The sequence below is a fragment of the Schistocerca cancellata genome, chromosome 9 (genome assembly GCF_023864275.1).
Source record: "Schistocerca cancellata isolate TAMUIC-IGC-003103 chromosome 9, iqSchCanc2.1, whole genome shotgun sequence".
Lineage (NCBI taxonomy): Eukaryota > Metazoa > Arthropoda > Insecta > Orthoptera > Acrididae > Schistocerca > Schistocerca cancellata.
In genome coordinates, this window is record NC_064634.1 from 152,253,254 (window position 1) to 152,265,832 (window position 12,579).

General features: G+C 39.1%; 1 protein-coding gene across 1 annotated transcript in view; it reads left to right on the forward strand.

Annotated features, from left to right (window-relative positions):
* LOC126101248 (transmembrane protease serine 9-like) overlaps nt 1–12,579 on the forward strand; it is a 302,414-nt gene that overhangs the window by 226,253 nt on the left and 63,582 nt on the right. The gene's annotated exons all lie outside the window — the stretch shown is intronic.

Sequence of the window (12,579 nt, forward strand, 5' to 3'; positions counted from 1 at the left end):
CAGTATTTTAATATATTTGATGCTATTTTTAATGACACTATTGATTGAAAACTTACAGAAAATGATCTGTACACTTACTACTTATAAACAGTGATACTAATAATAATACTCCAACGAGAACTAATAAACCGAGAGATCAAATTTAACTGTCTCCTTACCTGGTCTGCTATGACATTAAATACAGTATCCAAGCAAAAAAGAGGTATGTCTGGTAAGGACACATCATAACAGCATAATAATGGAGGTCTGTATCTCAAGTAGCAGTATATTTTTTACATACAACCATAGTAAAAGAAGAACTTCAAGATGGCTCGAAATTAGCCAAGAATCATCCTTCACACAAGTTTAGAATCGATGGAGATTTGAATACACATTGTAGCACATTAATAGTCCCAAGCAATGCACAGCTTTTTGTCACATACCCTACAAAGAAAAGAATGGCTTATGGTAACAAAATTATTAATTGAAATTAATAATGTGCCTCTCTGAACATAATGTGACCACTGGTATAGAACTTTTAAGTGTTACAGGATTTAGGTTAGCATCTCACTTTTGTAGAGCAGAAATGGACAAAGGAGGTGTGGCCACATTTATCACAAACGGTCATAAATTTAAGAACATAGACATTCATGAATTTTGCCTAGAACAGCGTATGGAAGCATGTGCAACAAAAGTAGAATTTCACAAAAATCCTTCATAATACTAAGTGTATATTGAGCACCTGCAAGTAACTTTAATTTGTTCATAAACCATCTTGAAGCTGTAATTGCCCATTTAACAACCAAAAACAAAGAAATAGTGTTTGCTGGTGACTTCAACGTAGATTTCCTTAAAGACTATCCAAATAACATACCTGAGTTGGTAACACTATCATTCAACTTAATTCCCACTGTAAAGTTTCCAACTTGTGTAGCCAATTGCTCAAAAATAGCCATTGATAATATATTCATAGAAAAATCCAATGAAGAAAATTATATTACAAAACCAAAAGTCAATGGCCTCTCAGACCATGACATACAGGTCTTTCTGATTTCTGTTAATGTTGAACAGGATATAAAATCTGTTATATCTGAACTCAAGAGGGTAATCAATAAGCCAAAAATGGATTATTTTAGGACACTCCTCAGAGACATTGACTGGAGTGATGTTTACAGTGCTCGTGACATGAATGAAGAATATAATACTTTTGCTAATAAAGTGCTTACCTTATTTGAACACTGTTTTCCCTCAAAACTAACCCACATTAGAGCAAGGTCTACAAAGAAGCCATAGGTTACTCAAGGCATTGGCGTATCTGGTAAAACAAAAATAAAACTGTATCTGTCAATCTGAAACAGTTCTGATGTTGATGTTATAGCACATTACAAGTAATACTGCAAAATATTAAAGACTGTAACACAGACATCAAAGAAAATATAATACAAGGAAAAGATAGTCATACCAGGTAACAAAATAAAGACAATATGAGATGTACTGAAGGAGGAGACCGGTAGAACCAGACATTAAGAGGGGCAAATAGAATTAAGAGTAAATGATATGTTGGTGACAGATGTGTATAGTGTTGCACAACTTTCTAACAAACATTTTATAACTGTTACTGAAAATATGGGATAGCCAGGTTCTGTAGTTGCTGGCATGGGATACCTCAGACCAGAGATTTCTAGTAACTTCCACAATATGGATTTGAACCTCACTATCCCAGCAGAAGTAATGTCAATCATAATAAAATATTTAAAATCAAAAACATCTAGTGGGTATGATGAAATGTCAACGAAGTTGATTAAAGAATGTGATTCAGATTTAAGTAACATATTAAGCTATCTGTGTAACCAGTTGTTTATCAGTGGAATATTTCCTGAATGGTTGAAATATGCCAAAGTTAAGCCACTGTTTGAGAATAGAATAAAGAAATAGCATCAAATTTCCACCCAATTTCACTTTTGCCAGCCTTCTCAAAATTTTTTGAAAAGGTAATACATAATCGGCTATATATCCACCTTATCACAAATAACATACTGTCAAAGTCGCAGTTTGAATTTCTAAAGAGATCTGATATTGAGAATACTATCTACACTTACTGTGAAAGTGTACTTAATTCATTAGACAAAAAATTGCAGGCAGCTGGTGTCAAAGGCATTTGACTTTGTAAATCACAATATCCTTTTAAGTAAATTAGAATATTATGGTGTAACAGGAAATGCTGTAATATGGTCCAAATCTTATATCTCTGGCAGGAAACAAAGGATGTTATTAGGAAAGAGACATGTATCAAGCTATCAGGCGTCATCCAACGGGGAACTAATTACATGTGGGGTCCCACAAGATTCCATCTTATGACTCTTACTTTTTGTTGTATATATATCAATAACCCCTCATCAGTAACATTACTAGATGCCAAGGTGATACAAACATTGTAACAAATAGCAAATCAAGTGTAGTCGTAGAACGATCGGCTACTAAAGTATCTGCGGACATTAATCACTGTTTCCTAGCCAATTCTTTGTCACTAAACTTTGAAAAAACACAATACATGCAGTTCAGAACTTGTAAGAAGTGTCCCATGAGTATACATCTAACATACAACGACAAACAGATATAAGAAGTGGACAGTATTAAATTCTTGGGATTACAGCTTGATAATAAATTCAACTGGGAGGAGCACAGTACAGAACTGCTGAAGCATGTAAACAAATCTCTATTTGCAATGCGAATTGTGTCAGACATAGGGGATATAAAAATTAAAAAGCTGGCATACTATGCTTACTTTCATTCCATAATGTCATATGGGATTATTTTTTGGGGTAATTCATCAAGCCAAGCTAAAGTTTTCTGGGCACAAAAACGTGCAATAAGAGTTATATGTGGTCTGAACTCAAGAACACCCTGCAGAGGCCTGTTTAGGGAACTAGGGATACTAACTAATGCTTACCAATATATTTATTCCTGAATGATATTTGCCATTAAAAATGTATCACTTTTTCAAACCAACAGCTCAGTTCATGGAGTCAGTACTAGAAATGAGAATAATCTTCACAAGGATTTAAAGTCACTTACTACTGTACAGAATGGTGTGCACTATTCCCGAACACACATTTTCAATAACTTGCCAGTAGCCATAAAAAGCTTAACAACCGATGAAATTCAGTTTAAGAGAAGCCTAAAGGATTTATTTCTGGCCAACTCCTTCTACTCCATTGATGAATTTCTCAGTAGAACCATCTGACTTCGTGTGTGTGTGTGTGTGTGTGTATGTGTGTGTGTGTGTGTGTGTGTGTGTGTGTGTGTGTGTGTGTTTAGTGATGTGTTCATTGCAAATAAGTATTGTAGTAGTTCTGTTATTTGTTTATTACTTTATAAATTAAAAACAACATTTTTTACTTTTAAATTGAGTGCATTAATGCAATCTTAGTAAAAGAGTGTTGTAAAATGATCTTTTCAAATAGTGTCCATTAAAAAGGGACATTACCTTATTTGTTTTAGTTGTAAATATTTGTCATGTATATTGTTCTTCTGGCATGTTCTACATCCTGGAGAAGCTCATCGCTGTGGATCAATTGGAATGAAAGTAAACGTAACCAAATGTAATGTAATCTTAATCATCATATGAAGTAATTTTTTACTTTCCAAAAGAGCAAACAAACACCCATAAATTCATATAGAGGTTCAATTACTAGTCTAGGCATCTGGTTGTGCACTATTGCATTTATCCTAATGAAATCTTATGAATCATAAAACCCCAGCAAATTATTAATTAATAAATTGCAAAACACAAATAAATTTCAGTTAAATAAGATGATATAAGAACAGTCCATTGGGACAAGGGTGTACCCTGAGACTGGTACAATACTGAATCTCCATTTTATTTACATCAAGAAACAAGTTACATTTGATGGGGAGTTGCGAAGGCAAATATTTTATATTGTGAGACAAAAAGGAGTTGATAGCAGTACAGCTACAGTAATCAGAGTCTCCACAGGCAGCTTTTAACATTTGCCACTCACATCACTCACATTGTGCAATGTACTGGAACGATTATCTGAAAACAATCCGCACATTTAACAGTTCACTCAAGTCTACCTGAGTACCATATCTCCAACAACCATTTTCAGTACAAAATGTCTGTTTAATTCGCAATGAATACATTGTCAAGTTGCAATGTGGTGCCTAGAGGTCACGCCCCTAAACGCACTCCTCCTGCCTCCTCAGCTGTATTCTGTGACTGACTTCCTTAGAAATGTTACAGCATGCCTGACCACCAATTGATGAATTCAGTTTTATTTGGATTTTAAGTGCTCGAAACACGTACACTACACAAGCATGAGTAAGTGTAATTGACTATCGTATTTCTTTAGTTACATATTGTCAGATTACTAACACAAATTGTATTTTGTATTCTGCATTATCCTGAACAGCAATTGTTAGTGACGTGGATATTTTCTCTTACCAATTCCGCGCTGTTTGATAAACACTGGTTCATGTAGGAATTTGCAGCATGTTTGTACCTTTCTGCATGTAACTAACATATTGTGGTAACTATGTAAACATGTAACAGCGCCTATCCACTGTCATGCAAGCTGTCAAGAGAAAAATAGCATAAATAAAAACCTAAAGTCAGATATGTTTTTCCAACATGCATCTACAGAAAAACTAATTTTCCTAAAAAAACATGGGACTTGGCAGCAACGATATTACATGTAAGGTAAAAACACCGAACGAATATATTATAGCTTTTATGATCACAGCTACAGACTGTTATATTAAGACTATCACTTACTTATGTATTTACAAGACACTTGATGATGACGGTATGCCGAAATGCGCTCATCACGAGTCATTTATAAAATGAAAATCATTTAAAGAGCCACGTAACTGGGTGACATACATACATTTCATGTCATTATAGGACATACTTTGCATTGTGCACCCCAAAGAACAAAAGCTTTCGTTACTGGTGCTGTAAACAATTTCACATATAAATGTTAATAAATTTGTTATTATTAATTGTACAAACAAGAAAATATTTTATGGGAATAGTCTATTTAATGCGACATCAACGTCTTTAGATTTTCTATAGCTCATTTGGAAGGGATTTTAATGTCTCTGACGAAAAAGTAAATTTTAGCTTTAGATACAGACACAACCTTGGCGTGCTGTTACCTTCCACAGTCATGTGGTGGCGTAGCCTCGCCTCCCCCGCCCCCCCCCCCCCCCTCCTGCCGTGGTAATCCAAACCACATCCACTCATTAGCTTGTCAGCTACTTACTCATTTTCTTCCTTGGCTTGCTGCTGGACCTCTGGCCGTGTGACGGCTTTCGCTTACCTGTCTGGCCTTGCCACTCTACCTTAACTTGTCAGTAACGTAACACTCAATTGAACCTTCCATACCATCACCGGTCCATACAGAGTGTTAGGCGTGTAAGTACTGATATTGTGATCAGTGATACCTTAATATCTACCCGCTTCAATGTGTTAGTTGTATTTTCTATGCATCTAAGAGTCTTCCCACTAACACATCAAATAGTTAACTACCTGATGTTTTCTGCATGGTAGTAACTGCACTACAATATGGAATATGCGTTTCAGTGTATACTAACCATTTTGCGTCCACAGATCCACACTTAAACACCTGACCTGCTGCCCAAGGGAAAATTAGCGTTAACATGTTTCTCTAGCTACACTTACTAGGAGGTTATAACCAAGCTAAGAACATATTCCCCCTAATAGCTATAGTTACTAATCTGTAAATGAAGTAAATACTGATTTGTGTTGTTAATTACACTGTCCTCAGTCACTAACAAAAATATCTGCGCTTATACACATATATTACTGCTTTCTATGTCACACCCTCTAAAACAGAATGGAATAATTCGAGCATAAACTGAAATTAGATGAAAGAGGATTTTGAAAAGGTGAGTGGACGGTACAAGAAATAATGTATGAGGAAACAGTGCTAAGGGAGTACCTCTGTAATGGTTATGATGGTATGTAACTCTTCTGGCTATGTTGTTTCACATAACACTATTGGGAATTGGCTAAATGATACTAGTGATTACTAATGCAACCCTTACTAACAACAATTCGAAAATAAAATTCAAAATATATTTTTCTAAATCCTTTGCAATCAAAACTCAAGCTTTACTGGAGATGGACATGCAACAAAAATGACTCAAGAATGGGGCCATGGATTGAAACTTCGGAACCTATTTATATTTTTGAAGATTGAGACAAAGAAGGATGGTGTCGAATATACCTTAGCTTTTGTAGCTGAGATACCCACAGTGACAGAAGTTTCTGGAACAATAATACAAATTGGTGCACTGAAAGAAGTAATGGAATAAATTCGCTTGGAATTATCTTTCGAAAAAAAGCCTTATTTCCAAATATAATAAACGCTGGATATGAAACATTAAAAGTTCGTATAGCTTTGTATATCTGGATGAGAAGATTGCAGACGATGGCCTAGATGAATGAGCCTTGGTAATAGTAGGCAGAGAAATTGAAACATTTTACGAAATCACATTGGAAGCTGCCAGTTTCTTGGCACTTTCGATTCCTCATCCAGATTTTACCTTTTTCAGAAACTTAAATATTTATTCTGCAACTACACTACCGGCCATTAAAACTGCTACACCGCGAAGATAACGTGCTACAGACGCTAAATTTAACTGTCAGGAAGAAGATGCTGTGATATGCAACTGATTAGCTTTTCAGAGCATTCACACAAGGTTGGCGCCGGTGGCGACATCTACAACTTGCTGACATGAGGAAAGTTTCCAACGATTTCTCATATACAAACAGCAGTTGACCGACGTTGCCTGGTGAAACGTTGTTGTGATGCCTTGTGTAAGGAGGAGAAATGCGTACCATCACGTTTCCGACTTTGATAAAGGTCAGATTGTTGCCTATCGCGATTGCGGTTTATCGTATCGCGACATTGCTGCTCGCGTTGGTCTAGATCCAATGACTGTTAGCAGAATATGGAATCGGTGGGTTGAGGAAGGTAATACGGTACGCCGTGCTGGATACCAACGGCCTCATATCACTAGCACACTGGCAGTCGAGATGACAGGCATGTTATCCGCATGTCTGCAACAGATCGTGCAGCCACGTCTCGACCCCTGAGTCAACAGATGGGGACGTTTGCAAGACAACAACCATCTGCACGAACAATTCGACGACGCCTGCAGCAGCATGGACTATCGGCTCGGAGACCATGGCTGTGGATACCCTTGACGCTGCATCACAGACAGGAGCACCTGCGATGGTGTACTCAACGACGAACCTGGGTGCTCGAATGGCAAAACGTCATTTTCTCGGATGAATCCAGGTTCTGTTTACAGCATCACGATGGTCGCATCCGTGTTTGGCGACATCGCGGTGAACGCACATTGGAAGCGTGTATTCGTCATCGCCATACTGGCGTATCACCCGGCGTGATGGGGTTACACGTCTCGCGTTGAAGTCACTTTCAACAATGGCTCTACCCTTATTCGATCCCTGCAAAACCCTACATTTCAGCAATATAATGCACGACCGCATGTTGCAGGTCCTGTACGGGCCTTTCTGGATACAGAAAATGTTCGACTGGTTCCCTGGCTAGCACATTCGCCAGGTCTCTCACCAATTGAAAATGTCTGGTCTATGGTGGCCGAGCAACTGGCTCGTCACAATACGCCAGTCACTACTCTTGATGAACTGTGGTTATCGTGTTGAAGCTGCATGGGCAGCTGTACCTGTACACACCATCCAAGCTCTGTTTGACTCAATGCCCAGGCGTATCAAAGCTGTTATTACGGCCAGAGGTGGTTGTTCTGGGTACTGATTTCTCAGGGTCTATGCAACCAAATTGTGTGGAAACCGAATCACGTGTCAGTTCTAGTATAATATATTTGTCCAATGAATACCCGTTTATCATCTGTATTTCTTCTTGGTAAAGGCTCAAAGGTCCTTCCTCTGTAATGGTGCAAAAACGTTTCGTCCTACGTCGTGTCCCACGGACTCGGCGACGTTTCAAACTGCAAGGAGTTGGGTTGGACATGCGAAAGAAAGGCCAGAACTCAGAAGTTCATGTGAGTAAGGAAGGTTAACAGTGCCACATTGGAATAAAATTTCATGACAATGAAGCCGAACGCCTTCTCGGAAGTGTCACATGATGACAATGTCGTCACACCGCCTCATACCCACTTTTCAACTCTTTTTTTGATGAGTCTGCGATAGAGTTTAGAACAGCGATGTCCAGTGTTATGAGTGTGAGAGAAACTTACGTCATACGCACCGTGGCTAAGTACAGGCCGTGCCGTAGACAACCTTTGAGACTCTGACAACCTTTGAGACTCTGACAACCTTTGAGACTCTGACAACCCCCCCCCCCCCCCCCCCCCGCCGCCGCCAATGGCAGGATGTCTCTAAGGACATCGTAGGCCTGCAACCTTATCGAACACGATCGCATGCCTTAGGAGAGTAGCGCGACCGAAACAGTCGCACTGGTATACGTGATGGGACCACTAGGGATCGTTAAAAACTATGCGACGAAATTTGAAAGTTACCCATGGCAGAAAATGATTCTTCAGCCCTCATGTTTTACGCCCTACACGCCAGTGAGATGCGAACACATTTAATGGGATTGCAGGACCAAGATTTCCTTAGCGAAGCACTGAATTTTCTGTGGGGAATCAGCGGTGTCAAAGAGCGTCAAGAATGCCGTCTTATTGTTCATTGCACTGGCAACTGTCGTTTCCAACAACGAGATTTATGGGAATCAACGCTCCAAGAGAAGTAGTATTTCCAGTTACCATTGACGACGTTTGCGGCAACAGCTGAGGCATTTCGTGACGTTACTGGGTTGCCGTGTGTCTGAGATGTTTTCCTCGACTACCAATAAGAAAATTTGAATGGTGGGCATCACTGTTATAATCTCTATGGCAAAGGCATCAAGAGCAGGGCTGAAATGTGGGTAAGAGGGGATGTGACGTCTTTTCCACCATGTGACACATCCACAGATGCACTGGGCAGAACTGTGGTGAAATTCGGTTCCAATCCGGCATAACTGACTCACCTTAGAAGTCACATGAACTTCCGAGCTTTGGCCATTTTTTCGAGTGTGTTGACATCTCGTTGCTTGAAACGTCGCCGAGCATGAGGTAGGGATGGAGAAAACAGACCAATTGAAAAAATCGATGCCAATATTTCACTTCTGAAAATATTGCAGTATTTGTTTGCTCTTGACTATAATAGGGGTTTTTTACTTTTTGATAATAATCGAGTAAAGGAACTGAAATATCAATTTTTAAATAAACCTTTTTTTTAAAGAGAGGAGTAATTTTTATTCATAAAATTTGTATTGATTTGAAATACTGCTTTACTGTAGAAAATGGGTAAAGTGATCAGTGCTATTTAGTAACAACGCCGACAGAAGTGAGCAATAAACATACGGTATACGGACTGCTGCAGCACCGCTGAGACGATACTGGCCGCGTTGCCGTATGTCGTGGCTTAAGGTACTCGCGTGCAAGCAGCGTGCAAGACGTGGCCTGTAGGGTAGTTTCCCGCTGCCGTCTCCGCACATCCGTTGTACTGCATAATGGCACCAGCCCTAGTCTGGAAATATTTTGGGGAAGTGATGTACTGATGAAATATAAAGCTTAATTTGCTTTACTAGATTAGGGATTTGTCAGCCTTTTCTATGAAATAATAAGAGGGGAAATAAATTATAGTAGTAAATTAAAAACTCATCAACACTTCATTCACACTATACGATAAAAATAGAAAGTAGGTGATCTGCTGCTTTTGCCTATGTAGTATGCCTTTATCTGCGTGTAGCTTTTGAAAACGAACAAATTAACAAGAAAAATAGAGTTGTTCAACCTCAGTTTTCACCCTTTAGCACTGACTATTCGTAATGCCTAAGTGGTGGTATGACACTGAGTACAACATGATATTTGAGTAGAGTTTCAAAAAATTAGAAGTAATAGAAGAATACTGGTGATTTTCTGTAGTATTCAAGCACTTATCACTTTTAGAGAAAAGCGGCGAACGGTGAACGGATTAAGTTTTCTATTATTTGCCTACTCAGTTTACTATTTTGCATCTATGTATCTTGAAACTGAGAGGCACAAAATTTTTCAATCCCTGTCCAATTTCTACATTTACTACAAAAACAGTTATGAGTAAAAAATCGTTGATTTCAGAAACCGGTTATTTTGACCAGTTTTAATAGTCGTGGAAAGAAACCGATATAACAAAAAATCCGCTTGTTTAATCGATAACCGACATCCCTAGCACGAGATTAACGTCACAGGGTGCCACACTTTTATGCTAAGAGAAGTGTACGCACCCCTTGAGAGAAATACCAAACTTCTGGATCTAATGGAAGACAATTACTACGATTCGAAATACTGACCCTTTAATTGTGTAGCATGGTATATGTATCGATTGAGATACTTTCACAAGCTCTTTGCTCAATCACTATATCGGAATTTAGGCTTCTTTGGATAAGTTGGTCATCAGCTAGTAGCTCCGGTGTTTGAGAACGCCATGTGGTTTCTCCTTCGAAGGAAATAATTCATTTACACTTGTTGTATAGTGCCCTGAAGTGTTAAGAAGCGTCTGGTTCCGGAACTATACCTGACGAAGCACACTGTTCCGATGCAATCACCCTTGTTTTAGAGGGAATCTCGATTCTGAATATTCTGTGCCACAAGCAAGATGACCAGTAAAATCATTCCAGTTGACATTCAGTGCTGAAATGTATTCTACATTTGAGGTTAGTCAAGTTGTCCATTTGTACCGGTCCATGCCCCGATACAATTGTACTTTCGCATACTTACATGCAGTGGATTAAGCTTTAACAGACAGACAGTTATTAAATATTTGGAGGCCGGTTACTGAATCATTTAGACTTCATGTCATTCTATTATATCTTCCATGTCGAAGCTTGTCTTTTACGGTGTTGGATTACTTTTGTGAAGAGAAGATTGTTTTTGTAAAGAGTACTTTCGGTAGTATTCAAACCATGAGACTTTAATTTCTGTCCATGATTATTATCAACTGCACGTGTTGTGCAGTGATTTACTGGAAATATATTCTTTTATTCATGCTTTACTTAAATGTGCTTCAAATAGGGCACCACCAAGTTTTGTCATGATGTTACCCAAGGTGACGGCTGACGTAAAATTAATTTTCATGATTCATTTTACGCACAGCGAGTCAAATTGGAGGATAACGATAAAATTCAGTACGTTCCCTTTGCACGCTAGCTAGTTTTTCAGGATTTCAGTTCGGTAAGATGACGGATGTTGCTGAGTCGCTGGTCGCCGATATCCAGGGTGTTACAAAAAGGTACGGCCAAACTTTCAGGAAACATTCCCCACACACAAATAAAGAAAAGATGTTATGTGGACATGTGTCCGGAAACGTTTAATCTCCATGTTAGAGCTCATTTTAGTTTCGTCAATATGTACTGTACTTCCTCGATTCACCGCCAGTTGGCCCAATTGAAGGAAGGTAATGTTGACTTCACGTCATCAACGCAGATTTTCTGTGAACGTTTGGGCAGGCATTGTTGGTGATGTCTTGATTGGGCCCCATGTTCTTCCACCTACGCTCAATGGAGCACGTTATCATGATTTCATACGGGATACTCTACCTGTGCTGCTAGAACATGTGCCTTTACAAGTACGACACAACATGTGGTTCATGCACGATGGAGCTCCTGCACATTTCAGTCGAAGTGTTCGTACGCTTCTCGACAACAGATTCGGTGACCGATGGATTGGTAGAGGCGGACCAATTCCATGGCCTCCACGCTCTCCTGACCTCAACCCTCTTGACTTTCATTTATGGGGGCATTTGAAAGCTCTAGTCTACGCAACCCCGGTACCAAATGTAGAGACTCTTCGTGCTCGTATTGTGGACGGCTATGATACAATACGCCATTCTCCAGGGCTGCATCAGCGCATCAGGGATTCCATGCGACGGAGGGTGGATGCATGTATCCTCGCTAACGGAAGACATTTTGAATATTTCCTGTAACAAAGTATTCGAAGTCACGCTGGTACGTTCTGTTGCTGTGGGTTTCCATTCCATGATTAATGTGATTTGAAGAGAAGTAATAAAATGAGCTCTAACGTGGAAAGTAAGCGTTTCCGGACACATGTCCACATAACATCTTTTCTTTCTTTGTGTGTGAGGAATGTTTCCTGAAAGTTTGGCCGTACCTTTTTGTAACACCCTGTATTACGTGTCCTAATACTGTGTCACTGAACTAGTATCGCTTCACAAACAGGAGTCACAAGAGCACTATTAAACGATTTTTCAGACTGTGAACTATCGCATATCAGTCAGCCGATGAGTACACGATTATGGAAACTGCCCCATGGTTCACCAGATCGCTGTAAGTGAGAATCTAACACGTATTAGTACAACTTACTGCTTTCATGAATTTCTGCCCTTACATACGCTGTGCAAATTCGTGTGTAATTGTGTGCTCTGTGAGTGTTTAAAGGTGCTTAGTCGAGTTAGTTAGCTTTAGAAACTATTTGGTAGCCGTTCCGTATTTCATTTTGTATATCATTAGAATA